This window comes from Saccostrea echinata, unplaced genomic scaffold (genome assembly GCF_033153115.1).
Source record: "Saccostrea echinata isolate AGI-Se365-2 ecotype Australia unplaced genomic scaffold, CSIRO_AGI_Sech_v1 ptg000029l, whole genome shotgun sequence".
Lineage (NCBI taxonomy): Eukaryota > Metazoa > Mollusca > Bivalvia > Ostreida > Ostreidae > Saccostrea > Saccostrea echinata.
Genome location: NW_026889778.1, coordinates 922,731 through 943,107, shown reverse-complemented (window position 1 = coordinate 943,107; position 20,377 = coordinate 922,731). Strand labels below are relative to the sequence as shown.

General features: G+C 32.1%; 1 protein-coding gene and 1 long non-coding RNA gene across 2 annotated transcripts in view; both read left to right on the top strand.

The window, feature by feature from the left end:
- LOC133195444 (uncharacterized) overlaps positions 1-20,377 on the top strand; it is a 319,912-nt gene that overhangs the window by 181,150 nt on the left and 118,385 nt on the right. The window lies entirely within an intron of this gene.
- Positions 5,408-9,098, top strand: LOC133195448 (uncharacterized). Its single transcript, XR_009722203.1, has 5 exons — positions 5,408-5,468; positions 5,563-5,684; positions 5,955-6,044; positions 6,266-6,340; positions 9,031-9,098. It is a non-coding gene; the product is annotated as an uncharacterized LOC133195448 (long non-coding RNA).

Genomic DNA, 20,377 nt, shown 5'->3' with positions numbered 1-20,377 from the left:
CAAAATCATTTCATTTTATGGTATTTTTAAGAATTGTTAGTTTTCTATGTCATAGTTAACATATCCCGTACAAATTAGGCCCCGCCTCCTTTTTGTAGCCTTTACTGTGCTGCGTAGTTTAAATGGATTGCTCAATTAACGAGGTTCGCTCCTGAGCTTTTGAGCAGATTTTTATCTTAACCTATATTTCAAAAATTCTCCATAATGTTTTAATTCTTACAATAAATTTGGATTCTACAATGCCAATTTAACTATATTCAGTTAAAACTCCATGATTAAATTCCATACCAAAAGCATTATGTGAAGAACTATATTTTGTGGCGGAAGGCTTTTTAGAAGAAAATGATCATTTTTTCTCTTTCGATGTATCTAAAGTATGTTAAGTTTGGATTCCTATTTTTACATGCAGTCTGCACACATAGTTATTTATTTGCAGTGGACTGTTTTATACTGGTCCTAAATTATCTATTAAATAAACTGTCATAAATTCTATCATCATATTTGATAAATATAGCAAATATGTTGTGAAAATGAAGAAAAAAAATAGCCCTAATTTAAGCTTAAAATTAGCACTATTTTAGTAATATCTAAAAATTAACATCACAGACCCCCACTTTTAATTTTCTTTTCTGAATATATACGATACTTTTAACCATTCTTCTTAAATTCAGTAAAATGTCATTACTTTCAAATGATTTTTTTGCTTGTTAAATTTTTAATGCCAGAAAAATGAAAATGTTTGAGTGCAAAAAGATCAAATAATTGAACATGCGGAGTAATTTGAAAATTTTTCGTTGTCACAAATTTCAGTGTGTCTATTTAAGATAAAATAAGACTGTTTTTGTTCCCATAATTTATCTGATCAAAAAATATTGAAGGAAAAACTTAAAAATTGATTTATGTGTATATTTTCAGTGCAAAAAGGTCAAACTAAATGCTCTGTAGCACCAAAAGAAGCGCATTGACCCCCATTTTTTGTTTTCATTTTTAATAAAGCTATGTGTATGAATTCTAAAAATATACTTGATAAAAAATTCTCATTACTTTTGATGACAGGATCCAACCTCCTTAAAGTGACACGCAGACAATCATATCTTGTCTATCATTTGTGCTTTATTTGAAATAATTTATTTTTTTTTTTATAGGGGCTTGTGTAATTTCCTTCAATTATCTATCATTTATGCATGTTCATTCCTGATATTAAAAACATCAACGGAGAAAGCTACTTGTAGATAACAATGTAAGGAAAGCACATTCAAATGGAAATATACAGTGCAACTAGACCCAACCTGACACAAAGCAGTCCCAGAAAGCAGCCCCAGCAGTCCCAGTAGTCCCAGTGGGCGGGGTAAATTAATTTAATGGGCGGAGCTTACTCAGAATGAGATTACCAATAAACTATAAAAGGCAGTTGAAATTGATGATCATTTCTTTCTGAGTAGCACAGTACGCGTATAGAAACAAATAATAATTACTGAACGAAGAAGACGTTCACACCTATTAAAACATCAATATTTAAGCACAATTATTTGGTATATTAATTTTTTGACCAAAATAAATCAATTTCTTTATTTTCTGTGATTGATATTGGTTTTCGTATTTATTTATTATTTTTTTTAATATCGAAAAATTAAACTTGAGTTGTTTTTTTTTCTACCAGAATTAGCTTTAAGTAGATCTTATATTTATAGAGCAAGGCTGATTCCCATACTATACTCTGAATGCATTTTTCTTAAGTATTGTAGCTTTTGAAAAATTTCTGTTAAATATTGCCGAGTATTATATTTCAGTCATGATTATTTTCAATGACTTGCCAATTTTAATTATTGCTAGATTCTCAGTTTTTAATGGAACCCTCAGATTATGTTCAAAATTAATTAATCCTGAAATAAATTTATACAAAATCATTGAAATAAAGATTTTTGCAGTACATAGATTGAAATTATGTCATTGTTTACCAACGTGTTCAGTGATGTGTAACACTGATACCCAGATAACATGCATTGACTTTCTGCTAATTGAAGGCTATTGAACCCTCAGGTGTTGACACCATTTTATACAATTGTATTTTTTTTTTTATCAATCGGCCACGTAAACACAAACAAAACAAATAAGGAATAAGTCACAATTCCCGATACTTTCAAATATTTATTTTTTAAGTAAATGTACTCTTTTAATAACTTATTTATAAATTAAAAACTAATTCATAAATAAATCCCCCCAAATAATTGATCACATTATTTATGTGAGAGAAGATTGGTAGAATAATTTTATTTCATGGTCATTCAATAAATTTTTAGTTTTTATTTGCATGGAGTGCTATTTTCTAAACATGGTATTAGCTTTTTCAATTAAGAAAAAATCCAGTACAGTACATCCCTCGGAATATCTTACTGAAATGACAAGTTTGTTTGTTTTTTGTTTGTTTGTTTGTTTTTTTTTATAAATAGTGCTAATGCAAACTTTGAGTACATAATTTGACAACATAAATCATTAAATAGGCCTAGATAATTTTTTTTTCAAACACCTGTATTGAAGTTTAATTTATGGGATAAAATTTCCCTTTTTACTACATTACTACATTCATTTTTTTAAAATCAATTCTAGACTACAATTGTGTAAATTTACAGCCCGTAAAGACATTCAGTAATTACATGTATTACTCTCTCAACTTATTTACTTTTTGTAAGAAATATTTGTTTTTTTTTCTTTTTTATCTTAAACACATCTCTGCAGAAAGTAAACAAAACAACAACAGGGAGCTGCAAATTCAGAATACACAAGGGGCGGAGCTATCTTGTCACTCAGAACCTTTTTCACACATGAGTGAACAAAGCAGTCCAAGAAAGCAGTCCCAGGGACTGCTGGGAATGCTGGGTTTGCTCTCTAAAGCAGTCCCACAGCAGTACCAGAGCAGTCCCATAGCAGTCCCAGAGCAGTCCCAGAGCGGTCCCAGAGCAGTCCCAGAGCGGTCCCAAAGCAGTCCCGGGACTGCTTTCTTTGAATGCTTAGGTGTCAGGTTGGGTCTGGTTTGTACTGTACCTCAGTACAGTCCACTTTCTTCGTGGACAAAAATGTTTTACTCTGTGTTCCTCGAAACAATTAGTCTCGTCCGCAATGAGCTAGATGAGATGGATTTCTTTTGTATAGATACTGATATTCCTTACACAGCTAATTGTGCCACGTACGTGTAACGTATGGTAGCACATACCATATGTTACACGTATGTGAAACATACGTAAAACATACGTGTATTCCAACCTCACGTTGCACGTACGTGGTATAACGTATGGATAACATGCGTGTGACAACATACGTTTCACATAACGTACGTGAAACGTGCGGTTGGAATACACGTACGTGTTACATACGTTTCACGTACGTGTTGCATATGGTATGTGCTACCATGTGTTACACGTACGTTTTTAAACGCATGGTTTACATGTGTATTGTCAACCACACGTTACACACACGTTAATGAACACGTGGTTTACATATGTATTGTCAACCATACGTTACACATACGTTAATAAATGCACGGTTTACATGTGTATTATAAACCACACATTACACATATTTCACACACAGGGTTTACATTTATTATCAACCACACGTTACACATATGTTAATATATGCATGGTTTACATGTATTAAAAACCACATGTTACATGTACATTAATGAAAAGTATGAGTGTTATCAGCTATGTTACATGTAGGTTAATAAAAATTGTTTTACATGTGTGTGAAAAGCCGGCTGTGTTTGAGAAGGCTGTATATTTTCTATATTAATGGTACTTTTACATACATGTACAATAAATGTAGGTCAACTATAATTAAATTCAATCCTTTTTAATTCGTTTAATTAATTAGTAAAATTATTATTTAATTTTTGTCAACAAGTGAAAAAAAAAATTCCTAAAAGTTTTATTGTTGCTGGGACTATATAATATTCTTAAATTGGTGACATTTTCAAATACTGTAACAGGAACTTTTTGTACAAAAGTACACCTCAGGCCAAATACTTTTTTTTACTGAATTTGGAGAACTAATCAAGATAATGTTTAACAATCAACAGCTCTGGCACAATCTCTTGATTAAGCTTTATAGCTTGAAATTGCTATATAGCTTTATTAAGCTATTCAAAATAGCTTGATAAAGCTATTTATATGCAGGTTTTCACAAAAATGTTATTTGTATAAAATAGATAAAAAGTCGCAAGTATTTGACTATTCATATATGTAAAATGGGTTATCAAATCAACAACCCAAATCAAAGATAGTTCTAACATTGCAGCATTTGAATACTTTTAAGCAAAAGATGAATTTCCATTGTTTGGGTAACTGTACACTACCTTGTGTGAGTTGAGGCATGGATAAGTGTGATTGCTTCTCATTTTACTGAATTATTACCAATCAATTATCTTGTTGACCATAATTGGCCTCCTTTATAATTTCATTGAAGAGGTAACTGTATCAATTGCTTTATATAGCCCCCAAAACTTTTAGAACTTTGAGTACAAAGTCTCTTAAGGAGAGGCAATTTGATGAGTGATTTTTACATGCATTATTTTCATAAGAGTTCAAGGTTGAATATCATCACTGCACCAAGGTGCGACTTTTTGTACATACTTGGAAAATAACACATTTGAGAAAAAAGTGTGATAAAATAGCTAAATCAAGCTATTCTGAATAGCTTAATAAAGCTATATAGCTAAATCAAGCTATATAGCTTAATCAGGAGATTGTGCCGGACCTGATCAATAACCTGTAATTCATGAAACAGAGTATTGCGACCAACTTGGTCCAAGTATAAAATCCCTCTTAAAACGGGACCCTAGATCATAAGTTGCGTGGATTTTAATCATTATACTGTAATATATTTTAAAGATTTAACTATTTTTTTTTCCAAAAAAAATAATATCATATCATGATCTATGATAATGATGATTAAAACCCAATCACCTCTGAAAGCTCACAGGTGTGTGCATTGTTGACTTGTGTGTGTTTTGCGTCTTTAATGTTCCAATTTATTTCACATTGTTTACCTTACGTCCACTTGCATGTCTGACATGGAGTAATCAGTTCGCATTGGTGTATAATTTACTCTTAGAGCAGTAAAACATAGTCTACATACAAGTACACCAATCTCGTAATATGTATATCGGATATCGGTAGAGGCACATAAAATTGAACTCGATCATCGGTAGATATAATCATTCCGAATTCAGGAGCAAAAGCTGAATTTGAAAAAAAAGAAAATCACGATAATTTCACAACAGAACTCAAATGGAATTCACCTAAATAGGTATAACATAATTATACTGTTGGTAGCGTCCGTATAACACTAAATATGTAAAATGTACGTTCCGGAATTTTCACCTCCGATTATTATTTACGTTAACGGGTGACGTCACTGGTAAGAAGTCTGACGTCTGCAAGACAGTGTCTAGAGTTAGGCTAGGAGTAACGGTGAGGAATATACATAACATCAACAGTTATTTATTTACTTTATATTTCAGACTGTGTTGCATGTAAACTAACGGATGTGTTTCTTTTATTTTAGTGTATAACATAATGTAAACTTAGTTTACCAAATAAGTAAGAAAATATTGACGCAGTCAACTGTCTTGGTCAGCACCCCAGCCCAGGTGTGAATCAACACTGGCACATTATATCAAAATTAAGGTGAGGTATAAAGCATACTGTTATAAAAAATATTTATTGTAAGATTTTTTTTAGCCTACCAGTAAGATGCAATAAAACCCTTGATGGAAAAAGTTCTTCCCACCCAATGTATTTCTTTACAAAACATGTTGAGGAAATATCAATTATCTTTTAGGGCAATAAGGTTGTAACACTTATTTTTCTGATGTCTTTTCATACAGTCCTTATGAATATAAATAATGTATTTTGAGATTGTGATTTGTTTTATGTGATTTTAAATGTACACTCCAGGATGGTGGCTGAAGCTCATCTCCTATGTAAACACCTAAATGCCAAGTCTGGACTTCAAAAACAGATTCTGAAAGTTTAACCAGCATTATGGTAATACTCTTAAAAAAGAAATCAAATTTTCTGATCCCATTGCTTTTAGATTTGCAATTTAATACATATAATATCATGTAATGATGTGCATTACATTTCAATCACAAGAGGAGAAAATGTTAAATGTTATCAGTAAAATAAGTAATTTTTCATATTGTTTGTTTTGCTTTACAAGTCTGAAATGCAATTTTTTTAACATATATTTTCTTTTTTACCCCAAGGACCAAAAGTATACACTTCGAACAGACACAAAAACATATAGGTCCATGCCAAGCTATGAAAGATTTATGCTGAGGGTAAGTTCTATTATTATACATGTATAGAATTTAATTGTCAAACATATGGTTATGTCTAAAATTTTACTGTTGTATTTATATCAGTGATAAGCAATATTTTGCACCTGAGCTGACTTACATGTAATCACAAAAAAATGTTATAACTAATTGGATAACCTGAGTCAGTCATGACCTATTGCTATCTGTTTTTAGCTCACCTGAGCTGAAAGCTCAAGTGAGCTTTTGCTGATCACATTTTGTCTGTAGTCTGTGTAGCTGTCCATCTGTCTGTAAACTTTCACATTTTCGACTTCTTCTCCAGAACCACTGGCCTATTTCAACCAAACTTGCCACAAACCATCCTTGGGTAAAGGGGATTCAAGTTTGTTCAAATAAAGGGCCACTCCTTAATAAAAGGGAGATAATTAAGAAATAGTGAAAATTTAGTGGGATGTTTTAAAAATCTTCTCAAGAACCACTGGGCCAAAAAAGTTGAACGTTATAGGAAACCTTGTATGTCAAAGTGTAAATTCAAATTTGTTTAAATCATGAGCCCCGGGGGTAGGTTGGGGCCACAATGGGGGATCAAAGTTTTACATAGGAATATATAAGAAAAAATCTTAAAAAAATCTTCTTCTCAAGAACAGCAAAGCCTTGTTTAGTCATATTGATAAGGAAGCATCATCAAGTAGTGTAGATTCAAGTTTGTCCAAATCATGACCCCCCATGGGTAGGGAGGGGCCACAATGGGGGATCAATATTTTACATAGGAATACATAGGAAAAAAACTTTAAAATTCTTCTTCTCAAGAATAGCAAAGCCATGAATAGTCATTTTGAAATGGAAGCATCCTCAGGCTGTGTAGATTCAAGTTTGTTTAAATCATGATCCTCTGGGGATAGGGTTGGACCATAATGGGAGATCAAAGGTTTACATAGAATATATAGGAAAAAATCTTCTTCTCAAGAACAGAAAAGCCATGATTAGTCATATTTATATGAAAGCATCATCAGGTAGTGTAGATTCAATTTTGTTCAAATCATGAACCCTGGGGTAGGGAGAGGCCACAATTGGGGATCAAGTTTTTACAAAGGCATATGTAGGGAAAAATCTTTAAAAAAATTCTGCTCAAGAACAACAAAACCATATGTTATATTAATATTTCTTATGGCCTGCGGGTGTGTCATCACCTTGACCCAAGGTCATTTGGGCAAGTTCAAGGTCACTGACAGAAAAAAAATCATAATTCGTGTTTACACAAAGATTGCTTATGACCTGAAGGTGTGTCATGACCTGACCCAAGGTCATTTGGACAAGTTCAAGGTCACTGACAGAAAAAGTTCATAATTCGTGTTCGGTCTGTATCTTTCCTATGGAGGATAATTTTAGATGTTGGGAGTATCCACTTCACACAAAGATTGTTTATGACCTGAGGGTGTGTCATGATCCTGACCTATAGTCACATACTGTAGAAAAAATGGATAAATAATGCATCCATACTTTCAGTGATTTTTCTACACTTTTTAAATGGGGCATGGGCCTTTACAATTGGGAAAAATTATCGACATTTGTGTCAAATTGGGAAAAATTATTACTAAAGATTGAAATTAACCTTAATTGACAGGTAAAATAAAATATATAAGTAAATGTAACATCTTTTATTCAAAATATTTACTACAAAATAACAAATTAGACACAGCTCTACATTTATAACTTTTTTTTAATCTTTGAAAGTTGTCATTAATTGAGACTGTCCTATAATTCCATTCTTTCTTCTTCTTTTTTTTTGCCATAATGGTAGACATAAGAGAAAATCCTACTCATAATAGCCATTGAAGGTGATACACATGTATAACCTGGCATCATTTATAACAAATCCTTTTTTTCTAACTAGTTATTAAAGCTTTTTAAATTACCCTTATCATATTGCTGCAATATTAGTTGCATCTTCCGCGTGTTACAGAAACAGTTGGAATCAGGCTTATTGTAGAACTACTAGTACTTTGATTTACAAATAAAGCTATGTTTCGCCGGTTCACATGCATCTTACACTTTCCTACGATGCATTTAGTTTGACATGGTCGATGTGTTTTCTATGTCTTGTAAATGCACAAAATAATCAGCTGTTCTTCACTATTATTGACCGAGAACAATTATAAGTGTTCCATTTTAGATAAGTCCTACATAAAAAAAATTCAATATAACAAAAACAAGAAATGTTTTATTTTGGGAAAAAAGCAAATGAAATTGGGAAAAAATCGGTAATTTTTGATAGGGGAAAGGGCCGATATTTGGACCTAAAATGGGTGTAGAAAAATCACTGACTTTCCAACAGAGAAATACTTGAAAAATTGTTATTAATTTTTCAATGTAATAAAATACAATATTATTATTAGTATTGCTGTTTTACTAGGCTATGCCAAAGTTTCATTCATTAAAAAAATATAATGAGCAATTACCGGTAAATTTTCTCTCTAAATGTATGAACAATTTTTGAACACCTGTTAGATCCTAATTAAAATACTAGTATTAGTGACTTGGAATCTTCTCTGAAAAACCCAGTGGGGGGTATTTGTCCATATTGGACAGTTCTAGTTTAGTTCTAAAGGGAGTCAACCAGGAGTTATATGTAGAAAATTATAATGTTCTGAAAAAAAAAGTATGTGTTTTTCCATATGCAAATTCATTTAATATTTTCTTTTTCTTTACAGATGAAAGGGAATTGCAGAAGAATGAATTGATGTTAACATCTCAACATTAAAATTGGCTTAAATTTGAATATGTCTTTCGTTGTGATTGCCTAAAGAGCAATTAGGATCAGGAATGTGTACCTTCAAAATGTGGATCATTCATCAGATGAAAAGAAAATAAGCCCCTGAAGAAAATTATGTCAAATGCATGAAATGAATATTTTAATGGCACATCATTTTTGTTTCACGTATGTTTACAATATATATGTGAAAAAGAATGTTCGGTGGTCAAAACATATGTTTAACCATGGTTTGGCACATGTATGGTACTTATACATTTATCATATGAGCAGTGCATTTAACAAACATGTTAAATGCATGTTTCTAAAAACATACGTTACACACACGTTGCACATACGTTATTCATACGTGAACCATATGAATAACGTACGTGTGCAACATGTGTGTAACGTATGTTAGTCAATACGTATGTTTAACGTACGTGTCACGCATAATATTCATACGTGTGAAAACGTACGTTTAATATACGTGGTGCTTTTTTCATGTGATACGTACGTGAAGCCACGTACGTATCACATACGTTTAACGTACGTGATACGAACGTGGCACATTTTGCTGTGTAGAATTTTATAAATTCGGTGTATTAGCTTTAATTCCTCCTATAGAACTTGTTCTTGTCTAGGTCATTGAGCTGGGAGGTATCAGTATTGCTTTTATCATCTGAGCTTATTGTATTAACAATTACATGTACTTTTGTAGTCAATGTTCAAAATTCATATCTCAATTTTGAAACATTAAGGCTGCGTGTCGATAACTTTACCCCTTTTGATTAAATTAATATATCTTGTGTATATCGATGGTATAATTTTGTTATTTCCATGGAAATGTGTTAGAAGAAGAGAATTGAGATTCAGAAATGAATAATATATGAAAAGCGAAACCCTCATTTGTGCATACTAAAGTCATTGATCAGAACGAAAATCTTTTTGTAAACACTGTGAACATGTATTTTGTAATTTCTGTACTATTCTAATTATATACTATCAATTCAGACAGAAAATATGCGTGATCTGCGGATAAAGTGTGAAGGAAATATTTATTACAGTTAAATTTTAAACGATGTGGTCCACTGACCACAGCTAAACAAAGAAAAGCACAAAGGAAAATGTCACATTTAAATACCTCGTCAAATTGTAATATTTAAAATTGTTAATCTTAACATTTACGATAAAATAGTTACACTTTGCATAAACAATGAACAACTGTAGGATAACTGCGAATAGTTTAATGGAAGTGCACGAAAGTCTCAGTAGTTTGGAAGAATTGCTTTTGCTGTCGATGCAAGGGAAACAAAATTGAACCCTCTCGATGCGAGGTTTAAACCAAAACATCGATTCATCAGTGCATTGGACAAGTAACCCATACCTTTGAGCCATCCTCACCACATACTAGTTTTAAAACGACACTGAAGTAGCAACTTAATATAATGGAATAATTAAAAAAAAATTTTTTTTAATAGTATCTGAGTTTTCTACCAATTTTTTACAGACGTTGTCTCCTTTCTTTGACATGTATATATATATTTAAAATTATATATATTTTTAAAATTATGGAGAGATGACCCAGAGGTTATTTAAATTCATTTATAGAAAAACGTGAGTAAAAATGTAAAATTTTATACTAGTTGAATCATTTACCCATATTTCAAGATATATCTTTATGATGCCTCCATAAATTACAGCTAGTGAAACCGTTTTTATCTTTTATTGAAAACTCCATATTTCAATATATGGTGATACATACATACGGTGAAAAGCTACAATAGACAACATAATAATAAATGTGATATACAATGCTCAAATTTAAGAAATTTATGAAAAATCTGAAAATACCTATATTCACAATAAATAGAACACAATACTGAGTTGCAGTCAAACCTCAATTTCTCGAACTCGATGAGACCGACAAAAAACTTCGAGATATCCGAAGATTCGAGATATCAGGGGTAAAATACTTAAAGAATAAGTGGTTTTGACTTCCAAATCACTTCAACATATCCATGGTATTCTAGATATCAGTCTTCGGGATATCGAAATTAAACTGTATTTGTGTAAATTAGCATTATAGAAACACTTTGCAAGTATCAGCAAACATGGACAATAGATATGACAAATTTAGCTACTCTGAATTCCCGGTAAAAATTTAACAGTCAATTTCACATAAGTAAGAAGAAAATAATAAAGAAATTCATTTCTGAAAATTCATAAGCATAATACAAGTAACTGTAAGAAGATAAATATATGAAATACTTACATTGTGGGCAGAGTAAAAGCCTGTAACAACAGTATGACTGTTCATGTACTGAGTAAGGCGACGAGTGACATGAAAATATCTCGTGCTGCACGCACGAAAAGAACAAGTGTAAATAACTAGAAACTCATTGCGAGCAATGAGAGGTCTTCCGTCCGATTTTGAAAATAAAAACGCAAATTCAAGCTGAAAAGGCGATAAAAGAAATTCAGACACTCTGGAGATTTAACCCTGGTTGTCAGCGTGAAAATCCAACGTGCTAACCATTAACCATTCACTTTTTTCATCACTTCCTGTCACGACCGGAAGTAACGGCGATACAAGATTTCCTCGCGATTCAAATAAACTGATGACTGACTATCAGTTCTGAAAGTTTTAGACTTCAGTCGTTTACTGAAGCCGAGCAATATTGTGAGAACAAATTCTAATTCTGAGGACAGGTAAACACGTGACTGGAAGTGAATTTTATAATAATAATAATAATAATAATAATAATAAAAAAAAAAACTCTGACGTTTCTCTAGACATTTGCAGTATCTAAAAAATGCATAAAAACATTTCAAGTACTTTATCGATAAGCAATATCTATGAGAAAGTTAAATATCGAAATAACGTAGTTTATCACCTAAAACCGGAAGTTGGCGTTTTTGTTTCCGGTGGAATCTAACATATTTCAAAACAGCGAAAGAGATGCAGTAAAGTGATGCAAACGTTAATTGAAGAAAGAAAGTTAATTTTTTTGATTTCTTTAATCACTTCCTGTGACGACCGGAAGTTACGACGGACGCGTTTGACCAAAATGCTTTTGCCTACTCCTCAAGGTCTGCTACTCATAAAAAAATTTGGTGTTTTAATCATTTACCTGTTTTGGAGATCTCGCTCAGATAATTTTTCATTTTGAGGACAGAAAAACAAGTGACCGGAAGTGAATTTTTGAAAGATATTTGAGGTTACTCTAGACCTTTGCAGTCTGAATAACATATTAAAAATTCATTTCAAATACATTATCTGTAAAGAATATTTATAGGAAAGTAAAATACTCAAATTTTGTAGTTTCTGTCTTATAACCGGAAGTTGTCGTTTTTGTTTCCGGTGGGACCAACATCTTTCGAATCTGCGAAAAAGATGCAATAAAGTGATGCAATTTATAAATAAAAAAAGAAAACTTGAAATTTTCGATTTCTTTGATCACTTCCTGTGACGACCGGAAGTAATGGCTGACGCTCTGAACCCAAGTGGTTTTGGCTTCATCTTAAGGTCTGTTGCTCATATAAGTCTGGTGTCTTAATCTCTTACCGTTTCCGAGATCCTGCTCAGACAACTTCTCATTTTTCGGACAGAAAAACACGCGACCGGAAGTGAGTTTTTGAAAGATATTTAAGGTTACTCTAGACATTTGCTGTCTGAATAACATATTTAAAATTCATTCCATATACTTTATCTACAAAAGATATTAATGGGAAAGAAAAATACTCAAATTATGTAGTTTTTCTCTTCTAACCGGAAGTTGACGTTTTTATTTCCGGTGGGACCGACATATTTCAAAACTACAAAAGAGATGCAATATTGTGATGTAAGAATTGATTTAAAAAAAGAAAGTTGAAATTTAACGATTTCTTTGATCACTTCCGTAAGCGACCGGAAGTGCCGACGACGAACGAAAAGGTGCCCTCTCCAATCTAAAACTCATGTTCTATCATCTCTAACAAGTCTCCAGTTAATATCTTAAGCCATTCTTGAGAACACTCGCGGACAAAATTTCATTTTAAAATCAGAAAATTGTCCATAACTTGGCACTGGAACCGAATTTACCAAAAAACGGAATTTTATATAAAATTCATATAAAGACCTTTTATCCCTAAAAATTTCAAGGAAATTCATTGAATAGTTTTCGAGAAATCGCGTGCACAAAATTTTGTCTAAAAAAAAAAAGAATAATAATAATAATAATAATAATAAGAAACAATAGAATCACTATAAGGTCTTCCGTGGAGACGGAAGACCTTAATAATAATAATAATAACTAGAAACTCGTTGCCATGGCAACAAGAAGGTCTTCCGTCCCCTCTCTGTCATCAGACGTCATAGGAAAATTCATTCCTCACTTATAATACACCATATATTACCTTTGTGCAATCCTTTACAGTCCTTCGTATAAAAAATACATTAAAATTTAAAAAAGTGTGAAAATATCCAAAATTCAAACAGCAATAAATACCAGACAACACTTTAAAGATAAAATTGTAAATTTAAGCTAAAGAAAAGTGATGAAAAATTTCAGATATTCTTGAGATTGAATCCGACTCGCCCGCGTGAGAGGCACGACGTTAATCACTATGCTATTGGGGACGCATGCTTTGAGAGGAAAAGTAGTTTATTTCTAGAATAAGGATTTATTAAAATAAAGTATATATTTAGCATTCAGGTAAGACTTTCTATTATCCCTACTTAAATCATTAAAAAATATTGAAAAGAAAAAAATTGAAAATCGATTCTCGAAATTCGCTTCAGATGGCGACCGGAAGCATCGACGACGCATTAAAAATTAACTAAACATTTATAAGTCATCGTCTAAGATCTCTGATATGTCTTACATTCACATCTTTAGCCGTTCTGGATGAGTTTGGAAGACAAAAATCCATTTTAAAATCAGGAAATTGTCCATAACTTGGAACAGGAAGTAAATTTTCCAATATTTCTTTGTGATAAACAAAGTTATCATTGTCCATTATCTATGAAAATTTCACTGAAATCCACTTTTCGAGAAATTCCCTGCACAAATTTGTGGGAATAAAAAGAATAAGAAAGAGATATATTGATTTTAAATCAATTTTTTTTTCCCAAATGAAAGTCTCTATTATCAATACTAATATCATAAAAAAAATGGAAAAAACAAAAAGTTTGAAAAAAAAATGCTTTTTGAAGTTTGCTTCCGGCGGCGACCGGAAGTAATGGTGACGCCAAAAAAAATGACTTTGAACATCTACAACTCATGCTCTATAATCTTTGACATGTCTCAAGTTCATATCTTTAGACATTTTGGAGGAGTTGTGAAAACAGAAATCCATTTTAAAATCAGGAAATTGGCCATAACCTGGAACCGGAAGGGAATTTTCCAAATTTTCTTTGTGATGAACAAAGTTCATATCATTGCCCATTACCTCTTAAAATTTCATTTAAATCCCAAAAAATACTGTTTGAGAAATCGCCTGCATGAAATTGGGGGTGGGTGGGTTAATACCTGGAATATGGATAAATTAAGTTTAAACCAAATCATATATTTAGATTTCAAATGAAAGTCTCTATTATCCCTACTAATATCATTAAAAGAATTGGAAAAACAAAAAAGTTGGAAAAATTGACTTTTGAAATTCGCTTCCGGTGGCGACCGAAAGTTAGACGATCCCAAGAAAAAAAGACTTTGAAATCTACATCTCATGCTCTATCATCTTTGACATATCTCCAGTTCATATCTTTAGCTATTCTGGAGGAGTTGTGAAAACAAAAATCCATTTTAAAATCAGGAAATTGGCCATAACATGGAACCGGAAGGGAATTTTCTAAATTTTCTTTGTGATCAACAAAGATCATTCCATTGCCCATTACCTCTTAAAGTAACATATAAATCCAATAAACACTGTTTGAGAAATCGCCTGTACAATTTTTTTTTGGGGGGGAGGTAATAACTGGAATATGGATAGATTAATTTTAAACCAAATGATATATTTAGTTTTCAAATGAAAGTCTCTATTATCCCTTCTAATATCATAAAAGAATTGGAAAAACAAAAAAAGTTGGAAAAATTGACTTTTGAAATTCGCTTGCGGTGGCGACCGGAAGTAATGACGACACCAAATAAAATAACGTTGAAGATCTTCTACTCATGCTCTATCATCTTTGACATGTCTCCAGTTCATATCTTTAGCCGTTCTGGAGGACAACAATCCATTTTAAAATCAGGAAATTGGCCATTTCATGGAACCGGAAGGGAATTTTCAAAATTTTCATTGTGATGAACAAAGTTCACATCATTGTCCATTACCTCTGAAAGATTCACTGAAATCCAATAAATACTGTTTGAGAAATCGCCTGCACAAATTTGGGGGGAGCCGAATATAATAAATGAAATATGGATAAATTAATTTCAAACCAAATTATATATTTAGTTTTTAAATGAAAATCTCTTATATCCCTACTAATATCATTTAGAAAATTGGAAAAACAAAAAAGTTGGAAAAATTGACTTTTCAAATTCGCTTCCGGTGGCGACCGGAAGTAATGACGACGCCAAAAAAAATAACGTTGCAGATCTACAACTCATGCTCTATCATCTTTGACATGTCTCCAGTTTATATCTTTAGCCGTTCATGAGGAGATGCGAAGACAAAAATCCATTTTAAAATCAGGAAATTGGCCATAACTTGGAACCGGAAGGGAATTTTCCAAATTTTCTTTGTGATGAACAAAGTTCATATCATTGTCCATTATCTCTGAAAGTTTCACTGAAATCCAGTGAATAGTGTTTGAGAAATCGCGTGCACAAATTTTTGGAAAAAAAAGAATAATAATAATAACTAGAAACTCGTTGCCATGGCAACAAGAAGGTCTTCCGTCCCCTCTCTGTCATCAGACGTCATAGGAAAATTCATTCCTCACATATAATACACCATGTATTACCTTTGTGCAATCCTTTACAGTCCTTCGTATAAAAAATACATTAAAATTTAAAAAAGTGTGAAAATATCCAAAATTCAAACAGCAATAAATACCAGACAACACTTTAAAGATAAAATTGTAAATTTAAGCTAAAGAAAAGTGATGAAAAATTTCAGATATTCTTGAGATTGAACCCGACTCGCCCGCGTGAGAGGCACGACGTTAATCACTATGCTATTGGGGACGCACGCTTTGAGAGGAAAAGTAGTTTATTTCTAGAATAAGGATTTATTAAAATAAAGTATATATTTAGCATTCAGGTAAGACTTTCTATTATCCCTACTTAAATCATTAAAAAATATTGAAAAGAAAAAAATTGAAAATCGATTCTCGAAATTCGCTTCAGATGGCGACCGGAAGCATCGACGACGCATTAAAAATTAACTAAACATTTATAAGTCATCGTCTAAGATCTCTGATATGTCTTACATTCACATCTTTAGCCGTTCTGGATGAGTTTGGAAGACAAAAATCCATTTTAAAATCAGGAAATTGTCCATAACTTGGAACAGGAAGTAAATTTTCCAATATTTCTTTGTGATAAACAAAGTTATCATTGTCCATTATCTATGAAAAGAGCAAGAGCCACGAACCATCAAAAATGGCCCTGTCTCAAAAAGTAACGGGGTTTTGTCAATTGATAGTGTAGACTTTTAGCTTTTCTTTGCCGTTTTTCTTTTTTCGATATCGATTATATTTTTTGAAAAAGAGAGTTTGAAGTATGACGGTGTTTTAAAAGAAAAATGCTAGTAGAACGTCATTTTTTGAAACGTAACGTCGTAGGGCGGAAAAATTACCTTGAGCGATTTTACATATGTGACTTTGAATTAAAACTAGTATTAATTGGGATAGATATTTATTATCTTACTAATAAACTTCATAATTAATTTAAGACAATTAAGGACAGTTGGAAATTGATTTCACATCGCAGTCTTGATGGCAACTGCGTGTTTAACTGATTGAAATTTATAGATACATGTACAGTAAAAATAATCTGTGTTACTGTCTCGGAAAGTTTTCACTCTACCTGGTCCCTATGCTAATATAATTTTTAAGAAGGAACATTGTATTTCTATCCCTTGAACACATTTTTGTGCGATGCATCGCTCCTAATTACATGTAAGTATTGAGTATTGAACATCATTAAAAAAAAAACATACGACTTGCTTCAAATGACGATAGCCTGTCCAACTTAGTTTTCCGGACTTTTTCCTACACGCCTGCAAATATTGGCTGATTTTTGGAATGCGCGTCCAGGTACGAAGTTTGTTTTTCAAAGTGGGGAAGAGGGCAGTCAGAAAAAAAAATAACGAGATACCTGAAATGATCTTAAAACGAATGTTTCTAAACTGAAGAACTACAATGTAATTCAATAAATGGATAGAAGTAATTGCAAAAAAAAATTGTTTAAATGGAAATAGACTTTTAATGCGAAATTCTTAGATCCTTAACTTGCGAGTATTTTAAGATATAAAAGTTCTAAATGATTTGGAAAAAGGGAGGAAGTAAAAAGTTGGAAGGACTTGTTTCATTTGTAACAATATTTTGAACGTCGTTTTCGAAACAGAAACATAGATTAATTGAAAAGGGGTGTCGCAACTTATCAGAATGGTTTATTAAGCAAACAAAACTCATCAAAACATTGTCGCCCTAAATGTGAGTTTCTTTGGAATAATATGGAATACATTTCCAAAAAAAATATTCTTAAGAAAGATAAACCTGTTAAAAATCACTAATTTAAGGCTAAAGCAGAAAATAAATCAGCCCTGTTCATTATTTTATATTTATCGATATTTGCTAGAAACCCCCCCCCCCCATCTCTTGCAAAATATTCGAATATTTCTCTCCCAAATATCTTAATTGCAAGGAATTTGTAAAGATAGAAATCTGCGAAAATTATATGATTATTTTTCATGTAAATGTACAAAATAATTAAACTTGAGCAAATATTCGTTTTTAGCATACGTAACTATAGTGTAAAATTCCTACTTTCGATTTCATTGCACATAATGGTTTTTATGGTTTATAAAAAGAGTAGAGCTACATTTATATTGCTGATATGTGCAGGCCCGTAGGAAGCAAATTCAAATTCATTGGGGGGGGGGGGGGGGCTCAGCCATACATTTTCAGTTGACAGTTGAGGAGGCACTACCAAAAATTTCCTGACGAGCAAAAAAAAAAAAAAAAAAAAAAAAAAAAAAAAGGTCATCAGACGTTTTTATTGAGGGGCACAAGCATATAGTATCTATGTTTATGATAGTAATCTTTATATCGGCAAAATTATCACCCCCCTTCCGGTTCCTACGGCCATGATGTGGGTCACAGTCATAAGTGAAAGACATGTACAGGTGTTCATTTATCCTTGTCTTATTGTCCTGCAATCAGCGCAAGATTGATTTTATTCAACAAAATCTTGCTTAAAAAGGTAACACCCTCAGAATTCAATTCAACAAAATCTTGCTTAAAAAGGTAACACCCTCAGAAACAATAAGAGCTGTCCCTATATTTTCTTTTCAGTTTTCTTTATGAAATAGTTTTTGTACACAGTGGTGGCGCCGCACCAGGCACCCCTCCCCTTCTCACTGAGAAAAAAAAATGAGAGGAGTAGGAAAGTATAAAGCAATTTTCAATTTCTAGATTGATTTCAATTAATAAACAATAAAGAAATTTAAATTCAAGACAGCTTATGGGATTAAACTTTAAATAATTACATTAATTGCAAGTTTTGCTGTCATTAGTTTGTGACCCCCCCCTTTTCTTTCAACCTCAACTGGAAGTCTTGGATCTACCCCCCCCCCCTCCCCCCCCCCCCGATAAGTCCTTTTTACATATCATGATACTAATAATTAATTAATACTGAGGAAGGAGGTACAAGTGTACTATACCAGAATAAGCTGACAATAGATTTAAAAAATATTATTATTCCATGTATTATAAAAAAAAATCTACTTCATTGGGTATAAAATAACCAGCTATAAACAAATTACGCCCATACGTTTCAAGAATATATTCTTGGTTTATTGTTTTGAGTTTTAAAAACATTTTAAGGAATCTCTCTCTCTCTCTTTCTCTCTCTATAAGATTTCATGGTGCTGAATTCTAAGATAAAACAAAACTGCATACTTACAGTCGCAATGAAGAAATGGTGGCAGATAAAAAAAAACTTACGAGTAATTTATATGTAGTGTACTTTATTTTATTTATTTCTATTCTTTATTTTGTCTAAATAGATTTAAAACCACTACCCCCAACTATCTGACGATCAGAAGCATAAATTATTTATATTGTGATAGTAACAATAAAATATTTGGAGCACAGTAAAAGATGCATAAACATTTTATACTGGATTTCTAAGACATACTCTGATATTTTTTATGCATTTTTGCTCACTGGGGTGTAACTGAATTATGTTTCACAAATGATGACAAAATCACTTATGTGTTATATGTACACATGCATCATCAATATCCTCTCTTCGAATTTATTAAATGCAGACATATTGAAAAATATATATGCTTTCGAAGCAGGATGGAAATTCACCCTTTTGTGTTACATGCATAAGAATCATCTCAGAGGATTTTTTAAAATATACAGTTATTATATCGATAGCTTATATATGCTGGTACAAAAGAATATAGTTATAGTATATATGCATGTGTGTATCGATATCGGGTTTCGTCAAAACACTTGCACTTGATGAACCCGCGCCCGTGACCTAGATTCTGTTTAGCCGAAATGTAGATGATTATCCAAATGCGTTTTTTAATTCCTTTTTTTTTTTTTAATTTTCACTTTGCACAGCAAGCTATGTTTTTATTATTTCGTTTGTTTTACAGAGGTCTAGCGTGATATCTTTGCTACATTCTCTTTTAATTTGTTTACAGTTTGAGTCATGTCTGTTAACACGCACAACATTATTAAACTTGTCGCAAGAATATCAAAAATAAATAAATAAAAATAAATATATATTTAAAAAAATGCTTAAATATAAAATTGTAGGTCTAATAACAGCTTTAAAATAGCAGGTATTGTGGGGTGGGGGTGGGGTGGGTGTGTTAAGGGCAGTAAAGAAAACAATTTGGCGTGAATTTCTGATAATTAATAATCTGATGGTATCATCCAGTTGGGCTTTAATCATACAAATAATGACAGCATTCCAGAGCATAAAAACTTTTCAGCAACATTCCAAATAGTTTAGAGCCTTTATGACGTCATAACTGACGTATTATTAGTAACGTCATATATAATGGACCTACATGTATTCACAATAAAAAAAATGTTTTGCCAGATATTTATTTTAGAAAATGTTTATTCTTGAGGG